Below are 13,670 nucleotides of genomic sequence, written 5' to 3'. Positions count from 1 at the left end.
CACGTGGTGGGTCTCCCTCGGAGCCACACTCACAGAGGAGCAGGTGGGTGGAGCTCAGGACTGGGAGCGGGACCTATGGGTTCTTACTCCAACCACTGTGTCCCATGTGGCCCCGGAGCTGTCCGCCCAAGTGGGGGACTCTTCAACACACAGTATATGTTAATGCAATCCCATGCGTTAATAAAGGACTACCACCCAAAACTCCCACTTACCAAATACTACGAATCACACGTGAGGCTGGGCGATTTACCTATATGATTTAATTTACTCTCTATGACTTTGAAAATTAGTTATCATGAAGATTGGAGGAGTAAACTTGCCCAAAGTCATAAAACTAATAAGAAAACGCCAAACCCAGGATGTAGTTTGGACTCCAAAGCTTTTGCTTTTTCTCCACACCAGGCCGCCTCTCAGTGAACATTTTAGACCTATTTGGGTTCAAGTGTGTGTGTGAGTCTGCATGTGTGGGTGTCTGTGCCCACATGTGTGTTTTCGAGTACCTATACCTAGGCGGGGTTTTATACCAGGGGAGCAAGCTCTGTGTCTCTGGTTCCAAATCCCCTAGGACACAGTTTTATCACCATATCCCTCTCTGTCCTCATATCTGTCCTCTTCGGCCTCTCTCAGAAGCGAGTACTCAGGGTTCTGTATAGGTGAAATAATTGTAATTTTTTTTTTTACACTGGTACAATAATTGAATGAACAATTGAACCTGATTTACGTGACATGAATAATTGAACCTGATTTATGTGACATGTAGCCGATGTCTTATACTTTTGAGGCTCCTGTCCCATGTTGCACAGCTACACTGTTTTTGTTTCTGGGCAGTCAGGGGGAGTGGGCACTGTCTCCCGTAACCCTCCCTGTAGCCTCAAAGAGGATTATGATGCTCTCCCTAGTTTGACAGGTGAAACACGGAGCCTCAGAGAGGGTCCCTGGGACCCCTGACTTGGAGAGCTGTCCTCCTTCCGCCGCCCCACCTGGCTGGATGTGCTCCCTGACCTGTGGCTGGCCCTGGAAGGCTGGGATGGCTGCGGACCCCCTGAGTGGGAAGGAAGCCGCTGCCTGGTGAATGCCCGCGTCAGAGCAGGGCTCAGGGGCTCTGCAGGCCCTGTACTATGTCCCTCTTTTCAATAAAATCTGATCTTCATGCAGACAGCCCGGGGAGTCCACTGAGTTCATTAAATCCAGGGCTCTCACTGTGTTGTTTCCACCGCAGAAAATTTCACTTCGGCACAGATGGTGGCCCTGAGACGTGAGCCCCCAGGGACACTGGTGGGGCAGAGCTGCATTCCGGAGAACATCTCATGGGGAGGGAGACTTGCAACCCAAGTCCACACCCTGTGCGGGGCGAGCGAACTTGCAGATCTTCCTTCACTTTGATGCTTACAGATACAATTATCCTTCTTTCATGGAGGATGGAGCAGAGCCCCGGGGCATTAGGTGGTTCACTGAGCATCACTCAGCAAGTGTGGGTTCCTGGGGACCTACCCGTGATTAGGCCTTTGTCTGATGTGTTAAGTGACCAGCCTCTGCATGGACCTCTGAAGCGGCTCCATCACCCTTCTCCGTTATCATTGTTCACGTCTAATAGTACATTCTTCCCCGTGGCTCAGCCTTCTTGCTGCGGACAGACACTAATCACTGGAAAGTTACTTTACTTTGCTTTATTTTATTATTATTTTTAATATAATTTATTGTCAAGCTAACATACAGTGTATACCATGTGCTCTTGGTTTTGAGGGTAGATTCCTGTGATTCATCACCTACATGCAGCACCCAGTGCTCATCCCAACAAGTGCCCTCCTCAATGCCCGTCACCCATTTTCCTAATCCCTGCAACCCCCCACCCCCTTCAACCCTCAGTTCTCTGTATTTAAGGGTCTCTTACGGGTTTGCCTCCCTCTCTGTTTGAAGCTATTTTTTTTCCCCCTCCCTTCTCCCATGGTCTTCTGTTCAGTTTCTCAAGATCCACATAGGATATCTGTCTTTCTCTGACTGACTTATTTCACTTAGCATAATACCCTCCAGTTCTATCCATGTTGCTGCAGATGGCATGATTTCATTCTTTCTCACTGCCAAGTAGTATTCCATTGTATGTATAAACCACATCTTTTTTATCCATTTATCAATTGATGGACATTTGGGCTCTTTCCACAATTTGGCCATTGTTGAAGTCGCTGCTGTAAACATTGGGGTACGTGTGCCCCTATGAATAAGCACTCCTGTATCCTTTGGATAAATTCCTAGTAGTGTTATTGCTGGGTCATAGGGTAGTTCTATTTTTAATTTTTTGAGGAACTGGAAAGTTCTTGACGTTGAGCTGAAATCCTCCACATCTAAGAGTACATACTTCCCCATAGCCCAGCCTTCTTGCTGCGGACAGACTCTAATTACTGGAAAATTCTTGACGTTGAGCTGAAATCCTCCCCATCATCCCAATTCAGGCCCCAGGGTTGCACAGAATGTTTCTAGTCCATGCCTCTCTTCTCTAGGGTCATCATCTTTGGTTTCTTCAGTCTGTCCTTCTAGGAAGAAGTCCAGAGTCTCTCAGCCCTGTTTGCCGCCTTTGGATGATTTCTGGATATGTATATCATGAGAAATACAAATTCAGTACCCCAGGGTGGATCTAATCAAGTCCGTGCACAGGGAGGACTCTGCTGGTTATGTTGGGGCCGCTGGCACTCTCAGGGACACAGTCTCTGAAGGGGACATGTCCACCTGTCCCACCTGTCCATTTCCAGTTAGGGTTCTCTGCTGGTTCTGGAGCCTTCTGTCTTCCTTCCTCACTGTGTGTAAGCTTTGAGGGGTTGGGCATTGTGTTTCAACTTCTCCCTTCCTTCCCCACCCTGCACCCATGACCTTCACCAACAGGAAGGATTTACTGAACATCAGTTGTGCATTGGTTTGTGCTGGGCTCTAAGGATGTGAGGGACACAGTGAGAGGTTGTCTTAACAAGAATAACTTCCCCACATGTGGAGCATATTTGAGTCTACAGATTCTTTCCATTTCCGTCATGTCATAGTGACCCTTGCACCTCAACATGATGTACTAGTGCAACCAGCATCGACCCCAGTCTCGTGACAGATTTTGCAAGGGCTGGGGATCAGAAAGATCGGGGGATGCTCCAAAACAGCGTCAAGCACGGAGAGTCTGAGACAGGCTTCGGAGGCCCACAGGGAGGCTAGAACGTTGCTCGGGCACACAGGCCCGCAGCAGACACTTCAGCTGGTGTTTGAAGCAAGGACTTGGAGAATGGGAGCTGTTAGGAACAAGAGCGAAGGAATCCTGGGGGATGTGGGCTGCCGCTTAACACAAATGCCAGCCTTCCAGGTCTGCTTTTATGTGGTGCCTGTGTGTGGAGTGAGGGCCACCAGAATCCAGGCTTCAGCGGATGACCGCGTGAGGATATTAGCTGCCTTTTCCAGATGGGGAAAGGTGGAAGTTCCTGGCTGGCTGTGAAAGTAGTAGTCAATCGAACCCAAATTAAGTTTTGGCCTCTGACCCCTTCATCCCAGCCGCTTCCTTTTACCCAGTGCCACTTGTGCCTCAAGGACTTCATCTTGCCTCCCAACCACAATGGCCTAGGTTAGAATAAGTGGCTGTATGTACAATAAGTACCCTGTCATGCCCGCCTTGTGAATAAGAACTTAGATCCTCTGTCTCCTCTACGGCTCAGCCCATTAAAACGTCAATAGCCATCTGCTCAGTGATCTCTGGTATGTTTATTTTTATTCAGAGCAGCAGCCAGGGAGTCTGGGTGGGCTCAGTCAGTTGAACGTCTGCCTTCAGCTCAGGTCATGAGGACGCTGCTCGTGGGTTTGAGACTCGCATCAGGCTCTGTGCTGACAGCTAGGAGCCTGGAGCCCGCTTCGGATTCTGTGTCTCTTAATCTCTCTGCCCCTCCCCTGCTCATGCTCTGTCTGTCTGTCTCTCTCTCTCAAAAATAAACATGAAAAAACTTTTTTTTCAAAGCAGTAGCCAAAGTTTTTTTTTTTCCTTTTTTTTTTTTTTTTTTTTTAATTTGTGTATATTTCTCGGGTTCCTCAAACTTCACACTATTGACACTCTAGACTGGATAATTCTTTGTTGTGGCTTGTCCTGTGCCTTGTAGGCTGTTTAGCAGTACCCCTGACCTCTACCCACTGGATTCTGGTAACAGCCATGCCCTCTCGTCCCCACCCCTGCTCCCCAGTTGTGACAATCCAAATGAATCCAGACATTGCCAAATGTTCTATAGGGGGCAACATTGCCTGCTACCCCCTCCATTGAGAATCACTGATCTACTGACACGATCTTCCATTGAAAAGATAACAAAGGGTATAAGAATAGCCTCTCTTCCTCTTCTGCCCAACCGCTCAGCTCCCCATCACTTGTTTTTAAGTTTATTTATTTATTTTGAGAGAGACAGAGACAGCGTGAGTGGGAGAGGGCAGAGAAGGAAGAGAGAGAGAGAAAGAGAGAGAAAGAATTCCAAGCAGATTCCTCACTGCCAGCACGGAGCCTGATGCAGGGCTCAAACTCATGAAGCATGAGATCAGGACTTGAGCCAAAACCAAGAGTCTGACCCTTAACCAACTGAGCCATCGAGGCAGCCCTCAACCAATTTTTTTTTTAACTTGGTATTTTGGGTGTTTACAGCGAAGGTACACTGTTCATTTCTGAATGCACACTGACCTTGCATATGGGAACCTAAAGGGAAGGAAGGAGGCAGAAAGGTGAGTGGTTTCTCTTTGGTTGCCCAAGGGGCCTGCCATTCACAGGGTAGGGGGAAACTACTCTACCTTGGCCTTGACGATATTGGCAAATGCCAGCAAAATGGGGAAGTGAGTGCAGCATCCTTAGTCCCTTGCCTTCAAATTCCGTGAGGTCTTTCTTGCTCCAGAACTGGTTTGCTGTTTCCTCCTTCTTGCCGTTGGCTCATCCAACCTTCCCCAAGGCTTCTTTGTATTCCACTGTCCCTCCAGTCATTCTGTGCTTCATATTGAATGTCTGCAAGGTGTTTTCCTAGGCAACAGAAAAACGTATGCACATTATCGTCTTCTCGATAAGCCTCGGCAGCCACCAACACTTCGTTTGGCAGGTGAATAAATGGAGTGTCTTCAGAATCAATATTTCCTTTTCATTTCACTGGGAAAACCTTTACGTCAGCCTTGAACTTATGGACAAGTTGTAAGTGCAGTGCAGATCACTTCTGTTTTCCAGAATCATTTGAGGGGAGGTTGCCCGCCTGGTGCCCTGTCACACCTACAGACAAGGACAGTCTTGCACATAACCACAACATACACACAAAACCATGAAATTAACATTGATTAACTTGAAACTTGAATTAAACTTGAAAAAGACTGGAAAAAGTCGCCAACCCTTGACCCCTTTTACGTTTTGCCAGTAGCTCCACTGATGTCTTTAAGAGCAGATGCATTGTTTTTAGGGCTGCTTCATATGTCTCGTGTCCTGTCTCCTTAGTCTCCTTCCGTCTGGAACACTTCCTCACTTTTTCTTGACTTTTGTGACTATGATACTTTTGAAGATTTCAGGCCAGTTATTTTGGTGACTGTCCTTCAGTTGAGGTTTGTCTAATGTTCTCTGGCGATTATGTTCCGGTTTTGCATCTTTGGCAAGAATATAGTAGAGGTGAAGCTGTGTGTTTTTTTTTTTTTTAATTTTTTTTTCAACGTTTTTATTTATTTTTGGGACAGAGACAGACAGAGCATGAACGGGGGAGGGGCAGAGAGAGAGGGAGGCACAGAATCGGAAACAGGCTCCAGGCTCTGAGCCATCAGCCCAGAGCCTGACACGGGGCTCGAACTCACGGACTGCGAGATCTTGACCTGGCTGAAGTCGGACGCTCAACCGACTGCGCCACCCAGGCGCCCCGAAGCTGTGTTTTTCTAAGGCTAATTTATTCAAGCATCTTATGTATACATAGTGTTCCTTTTAATGGAGAACGGTATTTACAAACCAAGATTTGGGTGTTAGTGGTGTTCATCTCTGCCATGTAGAACACTGATATCTGTAGATAAAAAATACAAACATGTATAGTATAATAGTATATGTGTATTTATAAATACACATATACACGTGCACATTCCTTAGCTCCGTATCACCCCAATAGCATTTGTATATAGCGTGCCATGATTTTAGTGGCATTTTAAGATTTAATAATGTCAGAAGCATAAAGACTACAAACACACACAAAAAACCAGTATTTGAAAGTTTAATTCTTTAACTTTCCATCACACTCTTTTAATTATGAAAATTTTGAATACGTTATAAAATTTTGCTTTGCATCTTCAGAAGGACCGAGAAAACGGACGCTTTGTACCTCAAAATTCACAAACTAAATACATGTAAAAGAAACGTAAATGATTAATCTTTCAAATGCTGTGTTCTGTAACTTTGCAGTATTTATAGTCTGAAGTTATCAAAGCTTAAAACTATACCTATATTTCGGGACACGCTGGATATTGAAAACCATAAATTCACATAATAGGTGTAATTCAGTCTAAGACAGAAAGTTCATTCTGGTTTTCGTCCTTTCCGTATTTGTAACTCCCTTCCCTGAAAGTGAGAAATCTGACTCCCACTCTGGTAATGGACTGTCTTTTTTCATCTTTGCCCCGTGGGTAACCAGCCTTGCACCCGTGTCTACCACACACACAGTCCCCCAACCTGTCCAGACTTCGGCATCCCAGCCTGTGCTGCTGCCCAGGTTCAGGCTCCGACTCCCTGCTCCGGGCATCCCTTCCCACCCGGTCCCAGGCTCACGGAAGCTTCTTCCTCCTTCTCTGGCTCCTGTGCCCCTCACCGGGAACAGTGGCTCCTCCCCCCCCCCCCCCCCCCCACCAGCACCTGGCTCAGTTCCACCCAATGTCTGTAGGACTGAATTGTTCAGGAAGGGAAGAGGAGAGGAAGAGGAGCAGGAGAAGGCAGAGGAAGAGCTGGTGAGATTGTATCTCACCCCCGTTGTCTGGGGAGCCACTGGTGTTCCCATGTCCGTCTGACTCTCCATCCTTCAATGGCAGATACCGTGCTAATGCATCTTTCCTGAAACTCTTTCCTTTGATTCATAAACCTCCACTCTCTCTTAGCATTTATTTCTTCTATCATATCTCCACTAGGTTCTTAAACTTTTGACTGGTCTTTTTCTCTGCTCTCCCCTAGAACATTGCTGATTGCTTATGATTCATCCTTAGTGTCTCTCTCTTTTCCTTTTATATCAGTGTTTCAGGCGATCTCACCCCAAGATCACACAGGTAGCCATCGACCAATGTCATTTACCAAACGCCGGACATAATGAATGACATAGGCCAAAGCCAGAGGCAGTAGCTCAGTTAAACAAATCCCTTTGCTACAGGGCTTTAAAAAACCTCTGAACATCTTAATGGACACTCTGAATCTTCGAGGGTGATAATCCCGGTCCCACATTTATTTGATTTCTCCCAAATTTTCCTTTGTTTTTCCTTTTGGAGTCAGTTTTAACATTTTGTAAACACATTGGCGGTTAGTGGAGCTCAGCATAGAAATTGCTGCTTTCAAGCATTGTTTAATGGGTGCTCTGGAAGACGTATCCGGGAGCACACTTGACATGTCATACTCAGCTGGACCATCTGGAGGTTCCTTAGAAGAAGGATCAGAAGTGTGCATCTGTCCATCTGAATGATGCGGAGATGCCGATGTGAAATTCACATCTGTTCCCTTAAACTGGGCACCCCACACATCTATCACAACAGCTGTGCAGGATTCAAGGTCAGGTTAGGCCCCTTGCTGTGTACACGCAAGTTACTTCTGCGCCCCTAGCCTCAGTTTCCCTACCCGGACAGTGCACAGGAGAAAATTCCTACTCCAAAGGCGGATGTGAGACAAGAACTCCGTTATGTGTGTTATCCTCCAAACTCCAGCAGCTAGCTTTTTTTTTTTTTTTTTTTTTAACTGTGTGGAGACAGGTAAATTGGCGTCATTTGTTGCTTTTGATTTGAAGTTGGGCTCAGAAAGAAGAGAGGTCCATTCTTTCTGCTCTTTCTCTCCCTTTCATTTGCTAATTGGTCTTCAGGCAAATGTGCCGCCTGGGAAGGCTTGGAGGACATCACGTGCACCCCAGCCTCCTTCCTCTTGGTCACTAGACCTCGAGATGGTCCCACACCGTGAGGAGGAAGGACACCAGGTCTCCTTCAGAGGACCCAGGACTGGGGAGAGTTGTTTCCGAGGAGCTGAATTCAAACTAAATCTGTTGAGGCTTTATTTTACCTCCCTGAGCTGGGTCTGCTTTCTAGGAAATTAGGTAATGAAGTATTTTAAACCTACAAAGAGCTTTATAGAACTTCCTGTCTACTTCTCCCATTTTGTGGGTGAACAGAGGCTCAGAGAAGGGAAGGGAGGTGTTCAAGGTCACACGGTGACTTGGAGGTGTTCGCCAGGGTAAGAATCTGGGGCCGGCCCCTACACACGCCATGTTAACTTCTTTGACTTTCTAATTTCATGGGTATTATCTTAGTCCATTCAGGCTCCTGTAACGGAATGTTATAGAATGCAGGGCCCAGGGGTGCCCGGGTGGCTCAGTGGGTTGAACGTCTGACTCTTGATTTCAGCTCAGGTCACGATCTCATGGTTTTGAGATCGGGTCCCCTGTCGGGCTCTGTGCTGACAGCATGGACCCTGCTTGGGATTCTCTCTCTCCCTCTTTCTCTCTGCCTCTTTCCTGTGCACATGCATGCTCTCTCTCTCTCTCTCTCTCTCTCTCTCTCTCTCTCTCTCTCCCCTCTCTCAAATAAGTAAACAGTAAAAAAACCCAATGAAGGGCTTAAACAACAAACACTTATTTATCGCAGTCTAGAGGCTGGAAATTTAAGGTTTAAGATTCAGGCACCGGCAGAGGTAGTGTTTGGTAAGGATCTGTTTCCTGATTCGCAGATGGCCACCTTCTCACTTTGTCCTCAGGGACATAGTGGCAGGGGTGGCGGAAGGTGGAAGGGGGGAGGGAGCTCTCTGGGATCTCCTTCATAAGGGCACCAGTCCCATTTGTAAGGGCTCCACTCTCATGACCTAGTTGCCTCCCACAGGCCCCCCCTTCCCAAGTATCATCACATTGGGGGTTAGGCTTCAACATATAAATCTAGGGGGTGGGGTGGGACATCGCCTATTGCAGTATTTTCCTCATTTCACCTTTGCTTTCTCAGATTTCAACAGAGTTATTTGTTAAAATGTAGAAATCCAGATCAGGGAAACATGCCATAGCCCTAAAACAATTTTAAAATCAATGTATATATCTAAACATTTTAATCATACTTATAAAGAGCTACAAATGATGTAATTTTCAGGCTTACTGTAAACTATTGACATTTTATAATAAAAATGTCCCATCCCTTCTTTTAATGTATTTAACGGAATATAAAAACCGTACTGATTCTAACTCACCATTATTCATCTTTAACACTACAACACGAGTAACCTATTTTTTAACAGCTGCAGATTTATACTGTTCCTTTTTATCCTTGATATTGAATTTCCACTCCTTTTCCCCTTCAGGGTTTTAAGTGAACATAGTATATATTTTTACACCTAAAGTCTTTTATTAATCACCCTACCGTACATCTCTGCCACAAAGACATGTACATGCTTTGAAATATAATTTGTAAATTCCCTTAATTATTAAGGCTCTTAAGTGTCAACATTTTCTTCTGCCCTGGATTACTATTACAATAATTTTAATTTGCCATTTATATATAGCTGCATCTTACAAATGTTTATACTTACTAACTAAACGTAAAAAGTAAACTCTGTTGGAAGCTATGTCTTTGCAAGATGGGTCAGGTGGTTGTTGTCCCATGCCCGAGGAGGCTCCGGACTCGGAGAGCTTCCACTCTCCTTGTTCCGTGCTCCAAGGTAGCACAGTCTGAGAGGCTTTCAGGCGGGGAAGAAGTGTATCTTTCTCTTGCATGGTGGGAAGTGGGAGAAGGATGCTCATGAAAGGGGAGGTAGAGAGAGGCACCGTGAAGCCAGCCTCTACCACAACTGTTCTCTTAGGTCGGATTGGAGGAAAGAGTATTTAAAAGTCCAGGATTGAGAAGTTGATTGTGTCAACATTCTCCATGTCCTGGGGTTTTGTGGAAAGTCCCCAGCATCTCCAGGGCCATCGCACCTGGCTCAAAAACTATGGCCGTCAAGGTGAGCACATGGGCACAGGCTAGGTCCTAAGTGTCCCACTGAAGATGGAGGCAATGTGTTTATTTTTAAATTTTTATTTCTTTGTTTGTTTGGTTGTTTATTTATTTATGTAATTTATTGTCAAATTGGCTTACGTACAACACCCAGTGCTCATGCCAGCAGGTGCCCTCCTCGAGCCCATCATCCACTTTTCCTTTCCCCCACCCCCCATCCACTCTTAGTTTGTTCTCTGTATTTAAGAGTCTCTTGTGGTTTGCCTCCCTCCCTCTCTGTTCGTAACTATTTTTTTCCCCTTCTCCGCCCGCATGGTCTTCTCTTACGTTTCTCAAGATCCACATCTGAGTGAGGACATACGCTACCTGTCCTTCTCTGACTGACTTTATCACTCAGCATCATACCCTCCAGTTCCATCCACGTTGCTGCAAGTGGCCAGCTTTCATTCCTTCTCGTTGAGAGGCGATGTGTTTAGTTTGCTTTAGTTTGCTTTCCCCAACTCAGGATCTGGAAATGTTCTTTCTTCTCCCAGCTTCATATAATGGGGTTATATGAAGTTGCTGGGGGTATTTTAAGAGCCAGTCTCTGTGTTGAGCACCAGAGAGACAAAGATGAGTCAAACCTGGCCTTTGCCCTCCAGATGCCCCACATCAAGAAGGGGGATGAGAGAAGTCCACGGTCACTGTAATACAGTGATGGGACCTTACGGGAGGTGCATGGGGCTGAGAGAGTATTTACAGCTGGGGGACAAGAAAGAAAGTTTTCCTAGGGCATGTTTCATTTTAATTGGCCCTTGAAAAAGTGGGTAGGCGTTGAACAGTCTGCGAGGGTTCGAAAAGTATTTCTAGAAGGAGGCAAGGAGGACAAAATAAATCTGGTTGCTCCTTAATTGATGTTTGCCATCTGTCAATCACTGACTTGATCAAAGTCCCTCCGTGACATTCAGAATGGCATCGAGTGATATGTGATAAAATGCCCGAGACAAATATGGTGCCTTAATTGCAATATATATTAGAGCAATTAACCTAATTATGGTGATGGTATGAGACTGCATCTCACTCTAAAGAGCAATTGTCTGCACTGTAAAATAATAACACCTTCCTTCTGGCTGCTTATTTTGTGCCTTTAATATGCACAACAACTCTAGGAGGCAGGTTTCATTATTATTTTCACTGAAAACAGGAAACTGAGGCCCTTCGAGGATCAGGGCTCCTGCCCCAGGACCACAGCTGGCCAGGGGCTGAGTTGGAATTTTTTTTTTTTAAATTTTTTTTTTTCAACATTTATTTATTTTTGGGACAGAGAGAGACAGAGCATGAACGGGGGAGGGGCAGAGAGAGAGGGAGACACAGAATCGGAAACAGGCTCCAGGCTCTGAGCCATCAGCCCAGAGCCTGACGCGGGGCTCGAACTCACGGACCGCGAGATCGTGACCCGGCTGAAGTCGGACGCTCAACCGACTGCGCCACCCAGGCGCCCCTGGAATTTACAAGCAGATGGGTCCAACTCAGAATCAGTGTTCCTGCCGCAGTCTGTAACTGGCTTTCTTCTCTCTCGTGTCTCCATGAAATCCCATTGTGGCTCTACGTTCTGCCCCTGTTTCACCTGGCAGGGTGCCCATCACCCAGTTCTGCTGAGGTTGCTGACTGATGCACAGTCAGTTCTGCAGGTGTTGACACAGTGGTTGTCACTGGCCAAGGGTGGCTGCTCAGAGGACAGTGGAACACAAGGGGGACAAGAGGATGTGGGATGTGTTCATTGTTCAGCCACCAAGTAACCCTTGAGTACATCCTCCGTGACTCATTCTATCATTCATCCATTCAACAAACATTTATGGAATCCTCATTTGTTGCAAAGCTCTCTTCTAGGTACTGGAAATAGGGACAGCAAAAGCTCAGCGCATGCCCTGAGGGGCTTGCCTCGGAGGGGACAAGCAGACCCTCACTTAACATGAGGCCCAGAGGACCCTCCCGCCATTCCTTAGATTTCTATCGCTCTCGGCCTCCTTCGTTCCTGTCATTATGAGCCCGTGGGCAGTATCGTGGTCTCTTGATGAACGTAAGAATGAGGCTCAGGATGCAGAACTTGCCCACATCCGCACGGGGCAGGCGAAAACCCTAGCGGAGCCCAATCCGGATGCCCGGGCTGGGCTCTGTCCAGCAGCCGCGTCACCAGCAGTCCCGTTTGGACAAACTCTCTGTGCCACTGGCCTGGAGCCCTCGGGCTCCAGGGGGCTGTGTGGCCCACCCTGTGCTGCCGTGACCCACACCGCCTACCGCGGCCTCTCAACCCTGTAGCAGCAGTCCTGGTGTTTGCTCTGAGCTGAGCTGAGTCACCCTGATCCCATTCTGGGTGCAGGTTCCCATCTGTATGCTTTGCTGTGGAGTCGCTAATGCCGAGTGGCCAGGCGCCTCCTAAAACGTAGCTGGTGCCACGCACACCTTAGACATGATGTTCATTCTGCCCCTTTCTGAAATCTGGAAAACTCTGAATTTTGAAAACCCCCCAGGTTTCAGAGAAAGGATTGTGGACCTATAGCAGAGATCAAGCCTAGTCATAAAAAAGAGAGAGAGAGAGAGAAAGAAAGATTTTTAGGAAGCACGTATCAAACGCAGCGGGCATTCAGAGGAAGTGTTGTGGGGGGTTATGCTGGGGCTGGTGACGGGACAGCACTAGCGAAGAGAAGTGACGTGTGTGAAGTGGAAAGCGTGTCACAGAGACCTCATGTTGTGGAAAGAGCTGACGCCTCGGGTTATTCATGGATGATACAGCTGAGGTGCAGAGAGAGGGAACATCGATTAGAGTCTCAGTTGAGGCGGCAAAATCCAGTGTGGGGGCTCCAGGCCAGGGCACCTAAGGCGTCCAGCCCTGCGGCCGGGGCTGGGGCTGCCAGGAGCAGGCAGCTGGGAGGGCGTCCCCAGCGCCTCTGGTATTGACACACACACGGACAAAGATTTCTTCCAGCTTCTGTGTGTCCCTCTTTGCTGGCTCCCCAGGTATCTGCTGGCTTCTGGGCTCTGTCACCAGCTTGTCTGCCCCCCCCCCGCCTGTTCCCCCCCCCCCCCCCAGCTGGATGCATGGCCAGCCTTGCAGTCCCGTGTGGCAAGGCAGTGGGCACTTATGTCCCTTGCCCGATGGCAGCCCCGGAGGAGGACATGTGTCTCTGCAGGTTCTCCACCCGGAGAGTTCAGCACCACTTCGGAGAGCAAATGGCTTAGGGGTTCTTGTTTTAGGTCCACAGGCCCGAGGTGCCGAAGTGCTGGGGGGAGGGTTGTTTCCAGCCACCCCCCACCTCCGGGAGGCGCCCATAGCCGGCAGACCTTTCCTAGTCGCAGCTCGGGGGGGCCATGTCCTGGGGGCCGGCACAGGTCCAGTGGGTTCTGGTGCGCTGAGCTGAGAGCCACTGAGCAGCAGGGGTCCTCCTGTCTGCAGGAGACAGGAAAGCCCCAGAGAGCACTGTGACAAACGAGGTGAGACAAGGCCGCCCAAGCAGGTGGTGGCATGGGAGAGC

Source organism: Herpailurus yagouaroundi, unplaced genomic scaffold, assembly GCF_014898765.1.
Source record: "Herpailurus yagouaroundi ecotype Mexico unplaced genomic scaffold, PumYag 188, whole genome shotgun sequence".
NCBI classification, from domain to species: domain Eukaryota; kingdom Metazoa; phylum Chordata; class Mammalia; order Carnivora; family Felidae; genus Herpailurus; species Herpailurus yagouaroundi.
The sequence above is the reverse complement of the archived record's forward strand: the minus strand, read 5'-3'. Positions refer to the sequence as shown.